General features: G+C 43.0%; 1 protein-coding gene across 2 annotated transcripts in view; it reads left to right on the forward strand.

The window, feature by feature from the left end:
- SDK1 (sidekick cell adhesion molecule 1) overlaps positions 1-19,440 on the forward strand; it is a 2,171,476-nt gene that overhangs the window by 1,164,299 nt on the left and 987,737 nt on the right. The window lies entirely within an intron of this gene.

Here is a 19,440-nt window from a genome sequence, read left to right on the forward strand (position 1 = left end):
ACTATGGCGAAGGTGCACATTTCGGCGTGACTGTTGCTGGGGCAATCAGGGACAGACTGTTCCTCACTGAGGCACTGTATTGAGACGATCTCGGCGCATTGCCTATAACCAGCTGCCTAGTTGGGATCTTTTACCGGGCGTGCTCCACCAACCTGTTTGCCTACGCAGGAGGAGTGCAAACCTTGCCACTGACACGCATCACTATGTCTATTTCATACGGGCTGGGGGCTATCTAGAACGCCCCCCCTTCACTGTCATCCTGTCTGATTGCGGAGAGGGTCCTCCCTTGGTTTTCATTCTCACTTGAGTCACAAACTGCACTATTTGTCCCTAAGTGCATGTGGGGTGGTACACCGCGGCTGGGCTAACGACAAACCTCACTTAGAGGACATAGGGGTCACTGTAACAGCTGCTGGATTGCCTTCGGCGATATGTGGGGACATTTAAGGCTTGGGCGTGGACTATCAGCTCCGACGGACTCGTGGCTGACTGCGATATTGGGCTTGCTATCATGGGTAAGATAGATCCAAAGCAGCCCAAGATCCCATTCGAGAGCAAACGTCAAACGTGCACCACGGAGGTGACAACAGAACTGGACGCCACCCAGGGCCCTAAAGAGATGGCAGACCAACCGGTAGAAGATATGCGCTCTATCCTACTTGATGTGCGCTCCAGCCTCAAAACCATAGACAATAATATTGATGCATTAACCTCAAGCCTGGATGTTGTCAAAAAGCGGGTGGTTGCACATGAAACTTGCCTGGATGTCCTGGAAAACAGATTGTCGCGGAGAAGCCTCGTTGCCTGCTTGTGCCTCCGTGTGCCCCTGTTGCCTGCTTGTACCTCCGTGTGCCCCTGTTGCCTGCTTGTGCCTCCGTGTGCCCCTGTTGCCTGCTTGTGCCTCAGTGTGCCCCTGTTGCCTGCTTCTGCCTCCGTTTTCGTGCCCCTGTTGCCTGCTTGTGCCTCCGTGTGCCCCTGTTGCCTGCTTGTGCCTCCGTGTGCCCCTGTTGCCTGCTTGTGCCTCCGTGTGCCCCTGTTGCCTGCTTGTGCCTCCATGTGCCCCTGTTGCCTGCTTGTGCTGTGTGGGTGTGTGTGGAGGGCTCTGTGTAGCTGTGTGTGTGGGAAGCTTTGTGTGGCTGTGTGTGTGGGGGGCTGTGTGGGTGTGTGTGTGGGGGGTCTGTGTGGGTGTGTGTGTGGGGGGGCTCTGTGTGTGTTTGTGTGTGTCATTTGCGAGAGATAAAGCTAGTGGCATTGTAAATGGCAATGCCATTTATTTATGTTAAAAAAACATAAATAAAAATAATGTCAAGAGCAATGCCAATAGCTCTAACTTTAACAAAGGCAAAACCATTGCATTGTAAATGCTTGTTCTCTTTTCTGGCCCAACTGTATCTCCTTTTGACTCTGCCACTGGTCTCTCTTGCTTTCTCTTTACTTTTTTTCTCTTTTTCTTTTTTTCCCCATCTCTTTCTCTGTTTTTATTCTAGCTTTCCCTCTTCTCTCGTTCTGCTCCTTTTAGCGAATCATTGGAACCGCTGAGCAATAAGATGTGAAAACAAAAAGAAAAACCCATTGATTTGTAGGCCCAGCACCAAAATAAATATGGCCCCCTTTAGCGAACCATTTAGCCAAAAAAAAAGTGCCCCTCATTTGCAAATCATGCCAGTTTTGAACTTGTACACTGTATTTATTTTTTACACGGTATGGGCGACTGCATGCTTTTGTGTTTGCTGCAGACAATGTTTGTGGCACAAAACTGCTAAAAAAGCGGCTCACACACAGACCCATCGGGCGCATAATCAAAATTCACCGAGCTGGTGGTGCTTGGCAGCCACTCCTCTGCTTCACAAAAGATGCTTGAAGAATAATGAGAAAGTGTGCTAGAGGGAAGGGAGACAGAGGTCACAACAAGGCTTGGCTTATTTTTGGTCCACGGGTCGCATCTGGCCAGGAGCACAATCATTAAATGTTGTTGCATTGAAATTTTAGGAGTAATGAGATAAACAACAGTAACTGCGGAGAGAATGATAACTTTCTGTGACCGAGCTAAAATAAGGATGGGGCTGAGCCAGGGATCTGGTTCAAGCTTTTAGTGAGTCACCCACCTCTAAAGGACACTACAGTTGCTTTTTCATTGCATTACACACATTGCAATTCAAGGCACATCCCGTTATCGATCAGGACTGCCCCAATACTGCTCCAGTTTAGGAAACAGTTGAAAACTCACCTCTTTAAAGACTCCTGGCTGCATCACATCAGTGCATTAACAGTCTGCAAACCAACTACCTCTTCTATCACTCGTTGAGGTTATGCTCGTCTTTGAACCTGTACAGCGCTCCGCTGCCATTTAACTAGACCTGTGCCATACATGATCCAGAGCAAAGCTACCAAGGGGGTTATTTACGAGGCCCTTGCACCACTTTTGCGTAATTTTTAACATGGGAAAAGTGACGCAAAACTGGCACAAGGGGCTTGCAAATCTTCCCCCAAGTGGCTGTGTGCCATGAATGACTTTGACCACCAGGCCTGGCTTTTATCCCCTTCCATGCTGCCATCACGCTACCTCGCTGGTGCTGCCGTTGGCCAATGGCCGACGCGGCCCCGCCCGTTTTGCGGAAGTGTCGCACTTCCGCAAAATCGTGGGCGAAGCGGAGGGGTTAAATATCCCCTTTAAATTGTGTCCTTCTCAGATTTGGTTCTCCCTTTTCAAGTATGACTCAGTGTCCCAGCATGCACTGTCCCGTTGCCTAAAAAGCTTATGATGGCTAGAATTGTCAAACATGAAGTAAAGCCACTTTCCTGCAAATTAATCTTGTGGTGTAAATGTGATTAGTGAATACATGTGGCAGCATATGAATGTTGTGCAGTTATTGTTATGTTGTCCTAAGCTCCTATGGAAAACAAATTAGTTTTCAAAAATAATGTTCATGTATCACATATGCTGAAATTTCACAGCATTTGGGATTCAATATGTAAAAATTACATGTTTCTATAGCCTTGAGGAGCATAATTCCTTGTAGTATGCAATGAGTGTTTCTTTTTATTTTAATGCTTTATATGGGATTTGAACCCTGGTCCCATTTTGTCGCCCTGTTGCAAGGAGGAACTCTCAGGAAAAGGACCGGACGCATTTCACTAAAGAATGATTGGGGGAATCCAGATTTTGTTTTTCCACAGGCAGAGTCAAGTTGTGTATGCTATGCTTAATTTGAGCTGGTGGTTGCAGGTGGGGACAGTGCAGCTTCTTTAATTGACCTGCCTCCACTCCTCCCCCATTTCATCCCATCGGTCCCACAACATCAGGTGATAGCCGCAGAAGGCTAAGACATACAGTGTACTCTCAGCTGTGGAGTTTAGGCCACTGGTAGTGTGAATTTCTCACTGTGTCAGTCGGTGGGGCAAAAGGGGTTCAGAATAAATGCTCATCCAATCCCTGGCCTCTCTGCAGAGTGCATAGAACAGTGTTCATGTGTGCCAAGTGTAAATGTAATTCTGTGTGAAAGCACTTGAAGTGAAGAAAGTACACAGCTGTTGAAATATTGACATGATGAAAGTTAAAGTAAAGGCTGTCCTTTCAGATGCCTGGCTGTATTGGGTGTTGGGAGATGAGGAACAGGGGATGCAAGGAAGTATGTGCAGGGAAGAGCGAAAAGAAGGTGCTGAAAATTGAAAAGATGAGGTGTGAGATATGCGGATGTAGGGTTTCAGAAAGATACTAAGGGAAAAAGAGCATACTGAGAGGCTGCAGACAAAAGGGGCGTGAAGAGAACTGGAGCGATTGAGACACTCCAAAAACCACTACTCCTTCCACAGACCTTAGTCAAATGTAATTAATAGTCTGCTTAAAATAATTAAATGCCATTGTATGTGTTTCTATGTATTTATGTGTGTGTATTTTCTTTTTACATACATTGTCACAATCTTCATGATGATCTAGGTAGCCCCACCTCTTGTTTCTGTGGCAACTTGTGTGCCCTCCCTAAAAATCAATTCAAATGACTCCACTGGGTGATGCACTTGGAGATAAACACAGGAGAGCACAGGAGAGTCGAATGTTTTCGCGAGTGTGCCTCAGAAGCTGCTGGTGTAGTTGTTCAGTAGCAGATCTTTGAAAGTGAAAAAGCATACTCCTTTATATGATCAGAAGGCACATACAATAAGATATGTTATGCCACTCTTCATTTCGTATGATAGACGACGACACATTCTTTTGCAGCCTCTAAAGCTCCATCTCAATAATAATTCGAAAGTCTATGTTAGAAGGAAAGTCAAAAACATCACTGGCCAGATTCACAAAGTCCTTTATGTAAATAAAGTCATAAATCGGCCACTGTTGGTTTTCCTCCTAATTTTGAGTCGATTTCTGACTTACAATAGTTTCACAAAACTTCTTGGGGAGGTAGTGTTTTCTTTGAGTAAAAAAAACAAATAACAATAAGTGAAGGGAGCCAAAGTTGTTCTTAGGAGCCCATTGCTGGAGCTGCCTAACACCAAGTGTTGCCAAATGCAATGGTGCTTGGTCAGGATTCTAAACCATGGTTATTTTTTCCACGACCCCTCATTTCCATTCTCTTTATTTCACTATTGCAGGTTCTTTTACACACCTCCCTTCTCCCATTGTGGCTTTTGCTTCCTCCTTCTTTGTCGCTCATCTGTCTCATTCTCTTTTGGCGTGGTTAAAGTCTGATAATGAAAAATAATACCCAGTGCCCTTAAATTGAGTGCCAGGGCCCAACAACAACAATCCACAAGCACAAATGAAGCAATGACTATGATTAATCCCAGAAATCAATGGCACTCGGTTCTCTTTAAGCGATTGTCCACTAGATTAACAATCCTACTATGTATTTTTTTTCCTTTCGTTTATTCTTTGTATCTACTTTGTACTCACCCCAAAATTAACTCTTTCTAGGCTCCTGACGGAATAAATAAAACATTACACAAATAAAATATATCTCGTTACTGAACTAGTGCTACTTAAAAAAGTTTTTGATAGCCCGCCTAAAGCTCATAAGAATGGTGGTGTCCTTGCATCTGGAAAAAGGGATTTTATTTTTGCTGTATTTAACAAAAAATTGGCGAACGCTTTTCCAGTGCCGGGGGATCTGTGGGGACTTTAGGAGCCAAAGATTTGTTCATTAGAGCAGTCTAGGAGGGCAAAGTTTACAAAGGCAAAGAAAAAATGCACATCAACGGCGGACCTCTGAACCACACCTCACGTATAGTTCCTAATGGTATAGTATGGTGCACATCTATCCCAATATCAGCCGTTGTGTGATAATACTGTGAAGCAGTATGATTCTTAGAAAAAAAGTGGAATGGTGCACCCATAAGCGAATAGAACAAGGAGTCTTCAAGTCCATTAGAAAATTCTGGCTTTATTCAAATCCAAGTTTTGAAATTATGAGATCCAAAAATTAAAATATCCAGCCAAGACATTTCCTTCAAGTTCTATTGAACTTCCTCAGGGCCTATTTTCCAAATTAATGCCGAAACGGGACGACCTGGCCACATTGAACAAGGGCCTACTGTGGCAGTTTGCAGAGTTATCAGCTAGGCAAGAGCGTTTACTCCTTACTCCCAGTGTCTTTAAAAGTATGATTTTTTTCATGAGGATACACAGGGACCTGAATGTTAAAGGAGCCATCCAGAATATATAAAAATTGTTCTCATTAGCCAGGACCACATACTAGCAATCACCATCAGTATGCAATTCAGAGTGTTCCTTTGCCTGCTTGGGTTTTGAGACACATTGTGGCTCCATGCAACTCATGGCCCCTTTAATGTGTTGCACCACAACATTAGGGACAAGATGTTGACCTGCAGATACATTAAGCCCATAACATGTAATCTAGAAATATACAGCCTGATTCATCAACGGGCCGTTTTGCGAGCCCCTAATAGCGATTCATAGCGAATCGCTATTAAGGACTCGCAAAACGGTATTCATGTAGGAATTGCTAAATAAATAGAGATTCCTACACATTCCTTATTTGCGAGTAGCAAATTGCTAATCGCAAATAAGGAATAACTCCCCATTCATTCCTATGGGCCAAAAGGCCCATAGGAATGAATGGGGAGTATTCCTTATTTGCGATTAGCAATTAGCTATTCGCAAATAAGATAGCGATTTAAAGGGTGCCAGGGGTGTCCAAAGGACACCCTGTAGCACCCCTTAAATGCAAATTGTAACAGGTGTTGCGCACACACATGTCCAAAGGACATGTGTGTGTGCAACATGCAACTTAGAAAAATGCTTTTAAAAGCATTTTTCTAAGTTTTTGCTATTTACCGAGAGGTCTGACCTCTCGGTAAATAGCAGCCCAAAATTGCAAAATCGCAATTTTTAAATGTGTCATGAATAGCATTTAAGGAATCTCTAGTAGAGATTCCTTAAATGCTAATCCTCGCATATTTGCTAATTCTTTATTAGCGATTTTTGCATTTAGGATGATGAATCCCAAATGCAAAAATTGCACTCGCAAAGGGCCAGATTCTGAGAATCTGGCCCTTTTGCGAGCGCATTTAGCTTCATGAATCAGGCTGTTAGTCACAGAGAAGTTAATACTACATTTATGTCCATCTTGATGATATTTTGGTTGCCAATTTTATGGTAGCAATATACCGATAGGATAATATTGTGACATGCAACCTCTCATAAATACATTTTAACATTAAGTACAGGATTGTAGACAAGAGTTGTTTCTGAACTGGCAGCCAGTGTGAATACCAATTTTCTTCTGACATGTCGAATAAACTTGATGGTGGACACTTTGGTTAATGGGGAGACATCACAGTAATGTATTTCTGTAGTTTAGTTTGGAATTTACAAGTGCTCCAACAATCAGCCTATGTTTCCTTTCACCAACAATCATCCTATAATGTTGCCTGTTATCATAGGAGATGTGCAAGTGCTCATTTAAAAATGTTCCCCCGAGGGAGAAGTAGTTTCCCTATGGAGAAGCCCTTTCAAACTTGGGCAAAATTTGGGTATGTCGCCTTCCCATTTCCGATGTGCAAAATGGTACTTCGGTCATTTGTTATGTTTACATAACAGGTGCTTCTGAGGTTGGAATGGCCTTGCAAAAGTTTCAGCGATTTGTCCCTCGGCTAACACTTCCACCCACACCTGGTGGAAACTGGTGATGCATAAAATCGAATATATTAGTGGGTTTTCGCCCACCGGCCTGCATTTAAGGCACCTAACATTATATTACACTGATTACTTGAATCATGTGTGGCATTTAGAATTGTAGATACTTATTTTGCACAACTAACCTGAATCAAAGTGTTCAAAAGGGCTTTTTGAATCTATACTTTTGTGTAAGAGCCATGTATATCTACAATATCAGGTTGTAATATAATTATTTTTGCAGGACTACAGTACAAGACTAAGTTTGTCACTCGCGAGGTTGAATTGACTTCTGTTTCATATTGCCATAGGCTTTTTTCTTTAATTCACACTTGGATGAATTGTTGTCAGAGTGATACAGCTGTCAATTGTCAAAAAAACGCTCGTGGCCTGAAGTTAATCAAAGTCCAACGCTTTCCATGTGCTTGGAAAATCGAAGGTATAAAACAAAGAACGTAATTGATGTTATAAATAATGTTTTTCCTTTTTTGCATTTGAAATCAACAACTTACATGCAGAAGTTGATAATAGGGTTGTCGCTTGGAGTTCTGGAATGACCAGATGTTGGTACTAGAATAACAGTTTCCATAAAATGCTTTGGATTTTTTTTAACACAACAATTCAGCTTCTATTATCTTTCAAAACATTTAGGATCAGTCTAGAGAAAATGAACCTTTTTTTTAATCTGTTTTAATGTTCTACTTGTTGCTTTTAGTTTTTATTTCAAAAGTGAACGTTTACAAGATCTGATTGATTTTCCTGATGTTTTCACTTGTCTTGCATGAAAATACCACCCAGACTGGTAAAGTGCTGGTAAGGCTAGATGTTACTTTTGTGGTGATTAATTGGCCAAGAAGTCCGCCTAGGGCAAATAATGTGACTTGTATTTGGTTCTAAATTCTCGTAGGGTGGTAGAGTTACATAGCATCTGTAAAGAAAGAGCCTCAGAATTGACCAAAAGTTATTGATTGTAAAAAAAGTTGTGTATGTGTGTGTGTGTGTGTGTATGCGCTCCCGCACATATCCTGGGGAAGTTCTGTAACATAAAGTGGCAGTGGGGCTGCGTCCCTCAGAAATTCCTACACATTTGCCTAAACAAATATTGAATAGAATGATTTATTTAGAGTTACAATTGTATTTCTACCTCCTCCCCCACTATGCAGCAGAAGACGGAAGCTAGGCAGTACACCAACTTTCGGCAGTGTGACGCATGACACAGGGGTTACCTTTCCAAAACCCTTTTTTGCCATTTTAGGCTATTGTAGTATCCACTGTAGGCTAGTGGCGCTGTCAGCTTCACAGTTTCGGGCATCAACTTTTTCATCCCTGCATGAGGCCAGACGTCCGCAATTCACAGGCATAAATCCCACTCTTTTACATTCATCACTCACAGGGTAGGGGGTAGGACTGGAAGCAAGCATGTGTGGCGCCGCGGCCAGGGCGACTGACGCTGGAATCTGGGGATAAGGGTTCGATCCCCGGCTCCGGCGGCAGGTTAGCCCAGCACCATGCGACTCTGGGCAATAGCTTGCTTAATCTTCCCGACGGCCCCCCAGCGCCTAGAGACCCTAACGGGTGATTGTGCGCTATACAAATGTGGATTATTATTATTATTATTATTATGTGGACTTGGCGCCTTGTCCTCTGTAATGGTAAGTCTTATAATGCTAATCTTGTGTTCTGTATATTGTGCTGATAACTCTGGTCACACTAATCCCCCCTCCACTGTAACACCCCAGCCTGTGGCTGAAATGTGCTGTCCCCTTTAGAATTGGAGCTGTTGTATTAAATCCCCCGTGAAATTGAGCTAAAAGATGAGCAGGGTTTTTCTTTTCTTGATCCAAATATCCGAGTCAAGCGCAAAGAGAGAAATATGCGTTTATAGTAAAGATAGTCACATGCTGTATGGCATTAAAACTGGCCCTATCTTCATGCCCTTAACATTAATGCCAAAAGCATGGAAAGATTTACGAACAATGAAAGTTAAAAATGTTAAGGTAATGCATGTCAGTGATTTAATTCCTCTCTTGTTTCACGTTTTACTTTAATCTTCAATTTCCCAAGAGTGTTTGCTATTTCATCATATAGTGTTTCTGTATTTTATTTGCGTCTTATTACTCTTCTATAGTGCATACTTTGAGTCGTGCCAAGTGTTTATGAGGGGCTTTGACGGGGAGCTCTGGCGATGAGGCTGAAGGGTCTGTCAGTGGGTTGGCCTCTTTTCAGAGAACATAGAACAATGGTCATGTATTCCAGTCACAATTGAAATTATGTTTAAATGTGTGTGAAGGGGATACACAGACGTCAAAACATTTACAAGGCAAAAGTATAAGGAAATCGGGGGTATATTACCAACAACTAGCGATAGTTTTTGTCTCTAACTTGTTTAGAGACAAAAATTATCGCCGCAAACCGGCGATTTTTATCGCAGATAAACCTTGCTATTAGCAAGGTTTATCGCAAATGCGATAAAAAACGGCCGCAATGCATGAATATCGCTGAAAAGTCAGCGATATTCATGCATTATCGAGCAAATGCTCTTAGCCATGTTATCCACCTCCCATTGGATAACATGGCTAAGAACTGCTCAGGGCAGGTGTTAGCTTTTGGAGATATTCGCGCTTAGCGCGAATATCTCCAAAAGTTGGTAATAGGAGATAGCGATGTTAGCGACTGTTTCCAGTTGCTAACATCTTGGCACGCCCACTTTGCATGTCATTAGTGATAAATATCACTGACATGCAAAGTGGGGCCCATGATGGTCGCTATCTCCTATTAGCTGTCGCTAACTGGTGTTAGCGACAGCTTGGTAATAGGGAGATAATTTTATCTCCGCTTTCTTGGCTTTTAAAGCCAAAAAAGCGGAGATAAAACCCCTTGATAATATACCCCTAAATTCCTTAAATGTGAATGAGTTCAGTGTATGTTTAGGGCTTGTGAAGTGAGGGAGATGCGGGGAAGTGCATTCGGGGGAGAATGAAAAGAGGGTGCTGAAGAGGAAAGAGATGAGGTTGAAGATGGGCAGATGGAGGTGATGTGCTGAGAAAAAGAGCATTCATATCTAACATCAAACGCATAAATCTGGCCGTCAATACTCCTTCCACAGTCATCAACAATATTTAATTCACAGTCTCATAATTTCAGAAGTGAAACATATAATTATTTATAATAAATCGTTGTTGTTACTCACTTATCTTAAGCAGCAACCAACCATTGACAATGCCAATTGTCTTGGCAAGTTTTAGGTGCATGTCAATTGTGCTATTTATCTGGATGTAATAACATCTGAGAGAGAAATCAAAATACCTGTTGTGGTACACTATGGGAGTCACAGAAATGTATTTTACATTTTCTCTTTTAGAGAGCACCCACTCTTTTCATCCCCCTTAATGGCCTCTCTGCACATATTTCTATATGACTGATTGCAGCCAGCAGCTGTGGGTGCTTCCTGAAGTCTGGTTAGATCATTTGCTTCCAAAGTTGATGCCACATACAGAGCAATACACTGAGCAAGCACACACTTTTAAGGGCCTGAAGTTGGTGCGCTGTACAATTTGCATATTACAGTAACTTTTTAACTTATTACTGCAGTAAAATACGGGGCAGTTTTTATTGTGTTTAATATTTCAAAATGATACATAATTCCCACTGCTTTATAAACCTGGCCTTCTCACTAAATATGTTTGCTTTAAAATGCACCATTTGCCAAACTATTTAAAAAATGTTCTTGTGAGAACTACCCAAGCTTGCTCGCTTCGCTTTCTACATAAGTCATACCCAACATGTCACCAACCTCCACTGGTAACGTATGAATGGAATATAGCTCAAGAAAACCAATGATGCACCTTCACAAGTGCTTACAAGTTTTACTATACCTGTTAAATTTACTTTCAAAAGTTCATGCATAGGCAACACTGCCCTCAACACCTTTCTTCTAGCCATACACTACAGTTTTAGAAGCCATATTTTGCCAATCTTTTATTTCTTTCGCTTCACTAATCACCATGGTGCTGTGAAAACCCACCATAATAAGATCACCACTTTGGCCATCAAGTACGACACTGAAACACGTCCACATAGGCAACACCAGAAACACACACTGTTTCACCTAAGCTGCCCCAGATAGTCACATGCTACCTATCAGCTAATGGTCCGTGGCGTCAAGTCAGTGATATGAAACACTATACAAATGCAATACGAAGTATTGGGGAAGTATTGGGTGAGGATGTGGCCTTATGGCTTGAGCGGTCGACCTCGACACTGGGGAACCGAGTTTGAGTCTCGGCAGAGACGCTCAACATCCTGTGATTCTGGGCAAATCACTTAATCCCCTTGTGCCTAACCAAAAATGAATGTGTCCTTCTGTAAGCAACTGGTGCACAAGTAAATCACTCTGATACCTTCGGGTCACGTTTGCGCTATATAAAAATCCGGGCAAAAAAATTTGCAGAATGCGGAGTTAAACCGCACCTAGGCCCCAATTTAACACACACTACAATATTTGAACTGCTCAGTGCACTTCGGCCCCCTCAGCTTTGTGCCTTTGCCTGCAGAAGAAAACTAGAATCAGGGCTCGAGTCGGGGTACCACGCGGGTGGGCGGTGTCCCCCGATTTATTATACCAGGTGGACGCCGTCCCCTCTGCCCAATAGCTGGACTTTCAATGATGGCGTTCCTTGCCCGCACGGCCGCCCCGTCAATCTCCCAAGCACAAATCAGTTAGATTTTACCACTAAAGATCCTTGTGCGTTTGGTGTATGCGTGGGTGCGCCGAAGGCCTTTGCTGTGATACTGTGAAGCCCCCTCGCCTCACCTCACCAAAGAGCTCAGGGGAGTCTCTACATGAAGAGCAGCGCTGTGTCTGATCCCCACTGATGTGTAGCACACCCTATAATGAGAGGTAACTACCTTTCGTGACGTCACTTCCTGTTGTGACGTCACTTCCGGTGACACCACCTAACTTTGAGCGTTCCCCCACTTCTTTTTTTAGGACTTGTGCCCTGACTAGAACCTCTGTTGGCCAGAACGGCAGCCCACATGGATTGGTGGCAATTTTACACCTTTCGTGGTGGCCACGTGAGGCCTACTTTGCACCATGATTTTGTACAGAGAGGTGTTGGAGTGGTCCGCACTGACGCTTAATGGCATTTCTCATTAGCCAAGCGGTGAAGGGTATTTTTGCTCCATTTCTTCTGTGTGTCTGCAGTCAAATGCGCGAACCCGCCGCAGGGTATATTCACCTCTGATTTTCTCTTAACAAAGGACTGCAGTTAAATGAGATTACAGTTATTAAAGTTGTAAGAGGAAATTGCTATTTTATGTAATAGGATCATGCTTTCATCTCTGCTCCAGCACTGTCACTCCTGCCTGTCTCGAAACCACCTGCCTCCCTTTCTTTGCAGAAAAAGAAAGCCTGTCTCTGCAGATCTGGGATGCGATAGTGTGCGCCCGCTGTCAGGGCGCTGTGTTGTCATCTGGGCAAGAGAATAGTTGGAGGGTTCTTTCTTAAAGAATTAACGTGTGAGCTGAATTTAATGAAAGATTTCACAGCCTGCGAATTCTTTCCCCTTGATCTTGAGAAGCCTATTGAATGCTTGCTTTTCCCCCGAATCGTACATTCTTTTAGAATTCGAAAGTGATACGCAATTGTTAGAACATTTTCAGAGTTCATTTTTAGAGAGAAGAGCGTTGTGCCCCCGCCGAGCACTGCGTTTGTTTGACCTCAGGGAGTCCGTCTTCCAACATTTTCTTTTCCTGTTGCACTTGGCTTTGCCCTTTTCAGCCGAGACCTCCTGTTTTTTTTTTTTTTTAGAGTGTAGGTTCTCTCCATGAACGCCAATAATGTCTCCCTTCTCGCGAGAGCTCTGGCTATCCACAAAAGACAGCTAAAACCGAAGAACATCGCAGCAGGCAGCCCAAATCCAGGCAACCAGCAATGACCACTTCTCGGTTGGATCTTCTGGGCCTCGGTTCATAGGTGAACCCTGTCTGCCTCGCACTGGTGTTTTCTTTATTCAGAAGATGTTGTGTTGTCGTGTGAGTAGCAGGAAATCGCTTCAGTGCATTCAGGTTTTGTTTGTATAAAGCTCCTGAGGAAAGATACTGCTGATATAGGTACAGTTTGGATTCTGCTAGTCATGTGTTTTTATGTGCACTTTGTTAAACAGGACTCCTTTTATTCAGGGCTTTAAGTGGGATGAAAAAACGGTGGGGGGGGGGGCTCTCTCAAAGGGGCGTGGATAGTGAAATTGAGGGCGTGGCTTAAAAACAATAAGCTAAAAATCTGTGCTTAACATAGTGTGCCGCCTGACTTGTATTTTGCTGTTGCTTTCATTGCATCCAGATATATGATACACCAAGTAAAATCATAAATACAAGTCAGGACTATTGGCTTTGTCAATGGTTGTTAGTTGCATAAGATAAATATGCAGCAACTATGTATTGTATGTAATATTGAAAAAGCTTCCACTTAAAGCCCTGGTGACACCACGACAGTGTTGCTGCTCCTGAGTTTATAGAAGAGAAGAAAAATCCAGAGAGAAAATTACTCTCTTTTAAGGATTCCCCTTCCCCTGCAACGCTCACCTGCCATGACGTCATGCCGCAACTTCTCCACTAGGGAGAAGTGAGCAGTGTGAGTACACACACATCGATGTGCCTGCTGTCACTGCAGTCCGGAAAAAAACGGACCGCCTGTGCCAGGGCACAAAACAGAGCCTGATAGGGACCCGTTTCGAGACCCCCTTTAAAAAACTGCCGGTACTCAGCACCAGTGAGACCCGGCCCACTTAAAGCCCTGCTTTTATTTACTGTTCACTGTGATATGTCGCTGCCCAGTGCCGACTTAACGTGTGGGCACGCTGGTCAAGTGCCTAGGGGCCCCATGAGAATAGGGGCCCCATGGAGACCAGAAATTAACACACATTTTCTGCTAAACGTTTTATTCCTGTGAGTGTTTGTGTAGGCAGTGCCCAGTGCACTGCTTTGCCCGGGGGGCCTATACTTCTGTCAAGACGGCCCTTCTGCTGGCTGTTTTGCTGTCATCGACCTGAATGATGCAGAAACGAAACAGTGACACAGAAGACAAAACACACTAATGCATTTAGTGGCGCTTCAATCACAAAGGAAAGCAGCCATTTAATTTCAGATCCAGTTGTGCCGCTTGTTTCGGGCCGCTGAGCGCAGTGACCGTAGGTTGCAATGCATCGCATGGACACTAGCGGGCCCCCAAAAAACCAAGCAAGTCCGAGTTCATCAACCTTTGCCTTGACCTCTGGCTCGGAATCGTCCATTTGCAGCTTGCAAAGAGGAAGAGCAAAAAGTCTCTATGCTCCAGTATATTCTGTATTTTTAGGTCCAGCCTGCCATCTAGTTGTGAAAGATCTGTCATGAGCTTACATGGGGCTTGCCGCCAACTAATTGCTTACCATTTGTTGGCTTAATTGTCACTCTAATTTGCTTGCTTCTGATTTGATGCGTTGCCTTCCTCTTCTTCTGTGCCCCTCCCACCATACCCAGGCGACTCAAACATAGCCTCCTTCACATTCTTTTGATTGGCTGACTTATATCCTTTTACTGCTCAGTTTTAAGGTACTACTTTTTCTACTTGGTTCTGCACTCCATAAGAATGCATGTGTTTGCTAGCTCACCCCCTCTTGTGCTGTTTCACCTTTCAAATATCTTTACCTCAGGATGCACCGGCACAAGATGAGAGCTAGGAAACACACACACCACCCCTGCAAGCCTGCCTATAAAATTACTGTAACAGGGATATGTTTGCCGGAGTATGGATGAGAAGTAGAATTTAAGGGTTGTTTATGCTCTATAGCCTGTATTCAACAATTTGCATGAAAGCGCAAGCTTTGACACACAAAGGCTTCCGTAGCGATGGGAATGGACCATCTGCTGCACTCACACAGCTGCTGTCTGCCGCTAAAGCTGCTCTTAGCATGAAACTTCTCCGCGAGGTCACTAATTCTGCCCCCTGGGTTAAGCAGCAAATGGCTAAATCCTGTAGAAAGAAAATTAGGCCTGGGGAAGCTTTTTCCTTTACACTCTGACACTTGCTTATGCTTTTTAAATTCTGTTTAGACTTTTCATAAATGAAAAGTATATGGTAAATAAAACATACTATTCATAAAAATTGAAAACAATGAATTGGATATTCAACTTTAATATTCCACATTGTAAGTGTATGATTTTCCTACATGATTTTGATTTTTTTAATCTTTGACTATATTGAAACAATGCTTTATAGACAGATATCAGCAAAGCCAGCAGCTTAGCCCTTTCATGATAAAGCTACAACTTATTGGCTAAGCCAATGCTTGTTTCCTAAACATTGGGCTCATTAGGAGAGGCGTAAATGGAGTTTGTGCACAAGTTTGCCTGGCAATGTTGTTTATTTGGGCCGTGAGTAATGGAGTGATTGGCCATCTCGGACAATGAAATTAAATAATTTCTTACCTTTAAATGGGGCATTATAGCAGATATGCCAATCAAACTAGACCAGTGTCTGACTGCCACCGACATGTTTTGGGAACATCAGGAAGGAAGACTGGCTTTTGAAACTGACAGTAGAACTTACATTCTGGTCACCAGTTTGACAAAATCCTACCCCAGTTAGTTAATACGAATGACTATTTGTTGGGCCACAACAAAAGATCAAAAATGACCTTTTTGAACTGATTACATTGTGTTCAAAGAACATAGGCCGGAGTCCAAATGATTGGGTGTTTCTGCATTTAGGTATTTTTTCAGTTCAACATCGCTGAATTTGGCATGTGAGAACATTCTCAAAAATGATTTCATTTTTTTAGGTGAGTGGGATAAATTGGCAAATTGAATACAATGTGAATATTTTCCATCAATTTTTATTCTGACCAGGACATGCTCATACCTGACCTCTATACTAAAAAAAAAAATATTAATCTTTTTTTGGTGGAAGTTTTATATAGTGTGAACTTGACCCAAAGGTATCAGCGCTTTACATGAGCACCAGTTGTGTTACAGAGGGACAAATTCATTTAGTTAGGCAAGGCTTTGGATTTGCTTCAGGAATTGGGATTTTCTTTGACTTTGCAATTTTCCTGAAGCATATCATTCACCCTTGATTATATTTAAAACCAGTCAACGAATGAACAGTGCCAAAGTCTTTGCAGCCAACAATGTTGATGCTCACCCAGTTGAGGTGCTCCGCAAAGAATTGATGTTGATGAGATAAAAACTCTCAAAAGTATTCTATTCAGGCCTGGCGTTTCAGCTTCTATGAAGACCTGTCTGGGTGGGTGTGAAGTCTAGAAATTCTGTTTTCTTTCACGCGAGTACGGCACGTGGCTAGATTAATTTCTTGTCCCATCACTAATTAACCAAGCTTCTGTTCTGCCCAGGAATGGCTGAGTCTGCGCTTGTTTATTTTAATTGGATTTCTCAAGCAATTATGGATATTTATTGGTTTGCTTACTAATGTTACAAGGTCTTGCATTTCAGGTAAGTGAGAGTGATGAAGCGAAAGCAGCTCTGTGACAGGGTGATGATATTTTTTGCAAAATCCAGTGATTGCAAAATGACCCAAAATGCTTAAGCGCTCCTCTTCTTCTGAGATTAGGTATGCATACTCATCCTTCCATCAGCTGGATCTGACCGCGTTTAATGCGGTCAAGGCTATGTTTTTAGCAAAAACTAAAAGTTTGTACAGTGAACTGTTGCCGACGTGTTCTCCTTTGTTTTATTTCTAAACTGTTGGTCTAAAATTCTCTCAAAAGCACCCATTATATGGTTATCAAAATGTGCTACTTTTAAATATTATTACATACCCCATGAAATAATTCGAATCACATCTTTTACATGTAACCTGTAAAACCTGTATTCAAGTGAAGATAATGGGAATGTCCTGTGCATTGGATCTGGGTGCCTAAAATTTCCCAGAGCTAAGAGAATGCCCTGGTCTTCATTGATATCTCTGCCAAAGAAGCAGGCATTTGTTCTATTTCTGTGAGAAGTAAGGGGATGATGGGTGAATACCTACCCAACCCACTGTCTTTGGTATCCTTGCTACTGAAACAATCTGGACTGCTCCTAGGTAAGGCAAGGCAGTAGCTTGTGACCCTAACAGCAGGGAGTTGTCACTACAGGAAGCAAAGATTCTCCAGTGACTGGGACCAGATGGAGGCAAATGGTCATTTTGCCCATATTGAGAAAAACCTTGAACCATCCGTGGAGCTAATTCATCAATCACCTACCAAATCCCTTGGCATGACCCAGGAACCTGATGCTGCTTGAATTAGCAATAGAATTCAATTTCACTTCTAATTTGTACTAAACCATACTTATATTTTCTCTCCTTGCGCTAAAGTCTTGAGGAGAAATAAATATATCAGGTGTACGTGAGCTGTATCTACCGAGCCATTCCAGCGGTCAGTTACTGGCGCCAAACAGTGCCTTAGAAAGACAACCCCATTTTGGATTGGCCTGTCACTTCCACATCTTTACGAAAACATGTGATACCCCAGTGGCTCAAGAAGAGGTGCAGCTCAGCGCTGAGCAATAGACAAAGGATGTTACTTTTGAACACTGAGAAATAGTAGGATGTTCATAAGTGAGCATTGATAAAGTCAAAGGGTCAAAGCTGAGAAGAATCAGAGGAGTCCTTTTTCCAAAAATCTGCCTGAGCTGTTGCTCCAAAATATTCACATGTGTGTATTTTTGGTGACTTATTCGTTTCTATGGGAGCAAATTGTTGACGGGAGTTATTGTTGGGATGAACTGCTAAGCCTTAGACAGTTTATGTCGCTTGTTGCAAAGGATGAAAGCCCCAATCCCCTCACAAGCTGGCAGCCTATTCTCCTTTGCAAGCTTTCCCAGCTCCCTTTCCCGCTTTACCCAGCAGGCACTCGTCAACTGGCCGCGGCGCAAATGTGTTTTACTTGCTAGCGCGTGCCCTGCATTCGTTGTCTTTGGTTAATGTAGCATTTTCTGCCCCCTCTTATTTGGACGCAGACGTTGCCATGCTTGAAGTGGTTCCACCTGCTTGGAGAAAAGTTATAGCTTGGGATGGAGTTCGCCAACACTATGATTAAAGTGATTAAAAGTATATACAGCATGCATAATTAACCTCTGCGCGGGCTGTCACCGAGAGGTGATGCATGGAAAAGATACTGCGTCTATGCGGGGCAGCAGGCGTACGCTACATGACCAATTTTTTTTTTTTCTGGAGAAATTTTAATCACCCGAGATAAAGAGGCAGTGGAGAGAGATCTAGGCTGTATTAATCCTCTCAATGGCTTTATAATTCCCCCACTATGCTGCTGCTGGCAATAAAGAAAAATAATGCAGCCTCAATCCGAGACGCCAAGGTCAATCATCCCTGAGCCCTTTGAGAGGAAGCATGTCATCATGAAAAGATTGTTTTAATGAACATAATTCTGTCAGCAAGTCTCAAGTGTCTCAGAAAAAGAGAAATGCCTATTTGCTGCTGGAATTAAAATGAACCTCCAGATGGATTCAGTGGAGATCATGGCGTATTGTGTTGTGTTTCTCTGTTTCCTTGTCAAAGTCACCTTTGAAATGAAGTTGGCAGGATGCTCCACCAGGCTGTCTTTTCTTTTGTTCCTTCCTACTGATTCATGCGGTGCAGGCGCACTGAGCCTTGGTGGATGCTTGGATCCTCAACCCCCTTCTCATTTCATCAAGGGATGTCATGCTTTTCTCCGCAACCTGTGTTTTCGATTTCTCTCAATTCTGTCATCACCAGTTTCCTTAAGCCACAAAATCCTTGTGCTTGCATATTTCTGTCATTACGGACAGCCTCCCCATTTTCTATGCTTAATGCCGGAAAAGATGATATGAACATTTCTGACAGGTTATTGAATGTGTTGTGCTTATGAAAGGACGTGAATGGAAGATAATAACTCTCTACATGAAAAGTATTGTTGAACATTTCCCAAGCAAACCCAAAGAGACGATGGACGGAGTACTGAAACTTTTCAGACATTCACACCCAGTCGCAGATCTGGGTTGAATCCATCCTCATTCTTTAGCTCACTTCGCCACCCCAATTCAGACCCAGCCATATGCAAATCAGTCTTGACCCTGTTCCTGCTGGGAACAGTCCAGCCCGAACTGCCAACCCAGGTTTTCCCGGGACCGGAAACAAACATCCTGGGACCGGTTTTGGGGTAACATCCCTCATCAGCCAGTCTAGCTTGAATCTAGTGGCAAAGTGAGCGAGGGACCCACGTCTGGGCATACCCTGCCAAAACACATTTCTCTACATTTAAAGATCTGGTTACATTTGTGTTTATGGGTAC

This window comes from Lissotriton helveticus, chromosome 10 (assembly GCF_964261635.1).
Source record: "Lissotriton helveticus chromosome 10, aLisHel1.1, whole genome shotgun sequence".
Taxonomy (NCBI): domain Eukaryota; kingdom Metazoa; phylum Chordata; class Amphibia; order Caudata; family Salamandridae; genus Lissotriton; species Lissotriton helveticus.